Genomic DNA, 6000 nt, shown 5'->3' with positions numbered 1-6000 from the left:
GAGAGCTGATGTTCCCGTTACTATTGGGATTGAGGGCCTTACCAAATTATATTCAAAAGTTTCTGCTTAACCCAACCCTTACCCATTATGATTTATGTTACCCTCTTCATTTTGCTGCCCAGTAGAGGGACCTCAGATCAGAAGGAAAGTTAATGATCTCACGTCTTGGGATGCCTTCAAAACTTGAGATTTTTATGATTTACAAGCTTGACTTCCCTTCCTTTAATTTTTTTTCTGCTCTATCCCTTCCTTTCTCTCTTCCTGCTTCCTGGCTTCTTTGCTTCCATCTTTTTCTGCCCTCCTTCTGAGGGTTTTGTTTGTCTCCTTTTGAAAAGACACATTCAAATTCAAGTTTATCTAATTTCTTATTTCTTGGGAAGTTACCATGTTGATTTCTTCATTTAATTATTTTACTTCATTCTCCATCCCACCCAAGGACAGCTCTATAAGATTTCTTCTATCTTTTAGTTTGTATGTAAACTCTATGGAAAGGATTATTATTGTTTTGGGTTACATGTTTCTAAGTATATTATTAGCACATAAGCTCACTGATTTGCATAACTGCAGATACTATTTGCCCGGAGTTGGATGCATCCTATGTAAGTGTACACAACTGTGACCTGTGCTCTTTTTTTGTTTATATGGTAATTTTTTCGTTAGAGAAGTCGTAAGGTCACAGAAAATGATGCAGAAAATACTGTGTTCCTAGATACTCCTCCTGTTCTTAATACCTTGTCTAAACATTGTACTTTTGCTACAATTCATAAAAAATATTACTGTAATTGTACCATTATCTATATTCCATAGTTAAATTTGGTTTCACAGTTTACAGTGTACAGTTTCATAGAATTAAAAAAATATTCTAGAGATATAGAAACAACGTAAAATTTCCCCTTTTAATGACATTCAATTACGTAATACAGTGCTGTTAATTACATTCACAGTCTTGTGCTATCATCACTGTCTATCACTACCAAAACATTTCCATTATTCCAAAAGGAAATTAAATACCAATTAGGCATTAACTTTCCATTCCTTGCACGAACTCCAGCCCATGGTAATCTTTATTCTCGTTTCTGACCTTATGAATTTGCTTTTTGTCATTACTGAGACGATACGATATATGTCATCTTGTGTCTGGCTTATTTCATTCAACATGATTTCTTCAAAGGTGATCCATGCTGTTGCATGTCTCAGAACTCCATTCCTTTTTATGGTTGAATGATATTGCGTTACCATATACCATAGTATATTTATCCATCCATTGGTTGGATGGATAAGGGGGTTGCTTCCATGTTTTGGCAAATGTGGATAATGATACTATGAGCTGTGGTGTGCAAATACATTCTTCAGTCCCTGCTTCCAAATCGTTTGAATATATACCTAGAAGCTGGAGCCCAGGTAATATGCTAATTCTATTCTTAACTGTAGGAGGAATGACCAAAGTGTTTTTCAAAAGAGTTGTACCATTTTTGCATCACATCAGCAATGAATGAGTGTTTCTATTTCTCTACATCCTCTCTAACACTTATTTTCCATTTTTAAAATAGTAGCCATTCTAATGGGTGTGAAATGGTATTATTGTGGTTTTAATTTGCATTTCCTTAATGGCAGACGAGGTTGAACATCTTCTCCTACGAGTTTTTGCAACTTGTATATCTTCTTGTAAAAGTGTCTATTCAGGTCTTTTGATCATTTGTGATTGGTTGTTTTTTTCTTTTTGTTGTTGAGATGTAAGATTTCTTTATATATTCTGGATGTTAAACCTTTATTAGATAAAAAATTTAATCATTCAGCAGTGGTTTCTTAGATAGTCATAGCTTGGCTTTTCAAAAAAATCTAATCTTCTTACATAAAGAAGATACATTTCCATTTCTTCTGGAAAAATTTCACCTAACTTTTCTATTGGTGCAGTGCATTTTGTATCTCCAATTTTTGATACCCCTCTTTTAATGTGCCAGCTTTCAAGCCTTACCAAAGAAGACTTTCTCTCAGACACACCCAAACATGTGCCCTAAAGCTTCTAAATCATCCCTTCTACTTTGTTCTCAAAGGATGTTGTGAAGAAAAAATTAGACATCTGATATATACTACCTGTACAAATTAATCACAGTCTGAAGCAGCATCTCACCCCACCTTTTATTCTTGGGCTCCATCTCCCTAATTTCCTTTTAGTAATACTTTAACAACTAGATTACAACATTCTTGAAAAATGTAACAATTGGCTTATGTGAGTTGGTTCAAGTTGGCTTCAGCATGCCACTGACAACTTCTCTTCCACTCATTCCCCCCCCAGGATACCAGACCATGTTACTGCCAGGGTTAAAACACTCTGCCAACACCCCCAGATTTCAACATGGAAGCATAGCTCCTTGGACTAACACCTTAGGCTACTTAAATTGACCCTGACAACCTCCCCATCTCATCTTCAGTCTTTGTCTTTCCCTGGACAAACAGACTACATTCAGCCGCCACTTCACTCACGTCTCTCCCATCCTCTTCCATGCTTTATTCTCTCTGTCTGTTAAAACTCTCTTTCCTTCTCCATGTCTGGCGATCACTATGCATTGAAGATTCTCATCACCTCCTTTACAGAACTTTCTCAGGTCCTACCTGCAACTCATGCAAGCTCAAGATATATCACATCATATTACAACTGTAACTTCATATATATATTTTGTATCGCCTACCAGTGGTGTTGTTGTAAGAGAAAATATCCAGGCTCATTAATCTTTGTACCTGAATACCAGATACACAGCAGGTGGTCAATAAATTTTTGCATATTTCTGACCTGGTGTGAGTATATATATAAACTCAGACAAGTTCTTTTTAGTCTGGTTGGAACAGTTAAGATGCAAAGTTTTCAGGTCAAAGTTGATATGATTTCCAAATTAAAAATTCCTGCAAATATTTCAAGTCTTTAATTTATACACTTACTCTACTACCTGACTTCTAAACGTCTTTACAGTGTGTTTAAAATTCCCCCAGGACTCATTCATTTGAGTTAAGGATTCATATAACCCACTATAAGTGACTGTCAGCTCATTATACCAAAAAGAACTATTCACACCTTGGTATCAGTTGGATGACGATAAGCCAATGTCTTGAAGGATTATGACACAAAAAATAAGTACTCATGGGATGAGAAGACCAGGGGGTGTCAGTGTACCATCTGTTTGAACTATCTCTTCTGTGGAAAAAGGGACACAGAGCTGACTTGGCATCCTGGTCTTTCCTGACAATTTAATTTGGCAATTTTTCTTAAAATTTAAAAATCACATGAAACAGACTGTCCATCTTGCTATTTAATTTGAATTTGAATCAGTTGTCTGTGTGCAGTGAAAGATATGTGAAGATGCTCATTGTGTGATTCTTACTAAGGATGAAATACTGGAAGCAAACAAGGAGTCCAACAGTGGGGGATCAGCTAAATACCCACTGCACATATTCATAAAATTGAATAGTAAAACGCCTTTATAAATATTAGGTGGCTCTAGAGCAATAATTCCCAACAGGGAGCATTTGGCGGTGTGTAGAGAAATTATGGTTGTCCTGACTTGGAGTAGGGAATGGTCCTGGCATCTAATGAGCAAGGACCAGGGAGATGTCTAAACATCCTTCAATGCCCAGGACCATCCCTACAGCAAAGAAGGACTGAACCCAGATGTCAGCAATGCCAAGGTTAAGAAACCTTGGTCTACATGGATTCACATGGACTTTGCTCCAAGACATGAATGAAATTGTCAAGTTGCAGGAAGTTCCCTATGGGACATCCTGATCTGGGTTAAAACATCATCTTCTTTACATTTGCTTTATGGGTTTGCATTGGTTCTTATGTCACAGGCCTAAAACTCTGGAAGGACAGCCATCAAATTAACCATCACCCTTGCATTGCAGAGGTATGGCGAGCCTTAGACCTATTTGCAGCATTTTGACTACCTAATAAGAAGACACAAACTTTCATTGATTGTTTGATTTTTAAAAGTCTCGAAATAGAAATATATCCCCTCCTAAGTATATATCCAAGAGAAATAAAAACACATGTCTGCACAAAATCTTGTACTAGATATTCATCATAGCATTATTCACAATCCTAAAAGGAGGAAACTACCCAAATGTCAATCCATCGAAAGATGGATGAATAAATAAAATGTGGTCCCTCCATCCAATGGGATAGTATTCAGACCCAAAAAAGAATGGAGTTCTGACACATGTTACAACATGGCTGAACCTCAAAGACCTAGGCTGAGTGACAGAAGCCAGACATAAGATTCCATGTATCATATGATTCTATTTATACGAAACATCAAGAATAAACAAACCCTTAGAGACAGAGAGAAGACGAGTGGTGGTAGATTGGGGGAGGTGCAATAATTGGGATGTGATAGCTAAATAGTACGGGATTCTTTCCGGTATGACAGAAATGTTTTAAAATTAACCATGGTGATGGTTGCACAAATCAGTGAATATAATAAAAGCTGCTGAACTCTGCATTTTAAGTGCATGAATTGTGTGGTATATGAATTGTATATCGCTAAAACTCTTTCAATGAGTAAAAAAAAGGGAATTTAATTCTGTAAGTGGCCCTGATGGAGAAAGAGGCATGGGGAGGGATCCACGGGCTTTCCTGCTTAGCCCCAACAGGCAATCTTTGAGCTTCTCTCCTGCCAATGTCAGCAACCAAAGCCCCAAGCCCCAGACACGGGCACCAAACTCTTCCTGAGCCCCTGAGAAGTTCAATAATTGACTCAACCATGGCAGGCAAGATGGAAGGAAGGGAGGACGCAGACCCCCTGAGGACCGTGCATCCCGAGGGGTCCCAGCATCCCTTATGGAGGCTGAGTGAGCAGCAGGACTGCAGCGAGAAAAGGCAGTGGGCAGGAGCGGAGGGAGCATAAATGACAAGGTTCAGGCTTGGACAAGCCCCCACCACAGCTGGTGGCCAGGGTCTTTCTTCCGTCTAGCCCACACTCTCAACCCTCACCTGCAGAGGAACTCTGAACCAAGGCATCCTGCAGGGGTGGGGCATAAGCAGGTGCAGGAGCTGAAGCCCCAGGTGAGTCTCCTCTCCCATCCACCTGACCAGGGACGCCGTGTACAGCAGCATCTGCCACCATCTCAGAGAAATTGCCCCATTTATACAACTCCTAAGGTGACTCATGTCCAAGGGACAGGATTCAGGGTCAGAGGAGAACACAGGAGTGGTGACTGCTTTGCACGTCTGACCTCACATAGAGATTTCACAGCCTCATGAGGTAAGTTCATAGGACAATGGGAAAGCTCATGTGCAGGAGAGAGAGCAAGGAGGCAAGAGTATTCTGAACCAGGGGAATGTAATAACTACAAAGCACCAGAGGGGACAGGTGGGGTGATGTGAAGGGGGTATGGATGCGAAAGGAAAGAGAAAAGGAAGAGAAGAGGTGGCTGAGATAGCAGAGAGTTTGTGTACACAGGGAGGCAAAACAGGTACACTGAGAAGAGGCAGCCAGGTTGGGGGCAAACAGGAAAAGGAAAGAAGACAGAGCTAGTCTGCTGTTCTCTCCTTGGGGCTTTTTTTTATATCACTTTTAAATTGTGAAATATAACATATATACAAAGAAAAGAATGAAAAAGCAATAATTTTCAAAGTCACTGCAACAAGTAGTTGCAGAACAAATTTCAGTGTTTGCTATGGGTTATCATTCCAACAATTCAGATTTTTCCTTCTAGCTGCTCCTAAAAGGAATATGAATGTAGTGACTCAGCAGTCATACTCACTTATTAAGTCCCATTTTCTTTGTTATAACTCCTCCTTATCCCTTGATCCCTCTCTGAATCCATAGGGATCTCTGGGCAATGCCCATTTTGATCTTCTCGTATTGAGATGTGTCAACAATAAAGGATCGGGAGATGTAACTAGATGATAATCTTGGAGATGCTGGTTCCTCTGGGCTTCAGAATCTATCTGGCCCAAGAAGCTTCTGGAAGTTACAGGTTCCAGGAACGTAAATGGTGCATGAA

Source organism: Tamandua tetradactyla, chromosome 11, assembly GCF_023851605.1.
Source record: "Tamandua tetradactyla isolate mTamTet1 chromosome 11, mTamTet1.pri, whole genome shotgun sequence".
NCBI lineage: Eukaryota > Metazoa > Chordata > Mammalia > Pilosa > Myrmecophagidae > Tamandua > Tamandua tetradactyla.
This window is presented reverse-complemented; position numbering follows the sequence as displayed.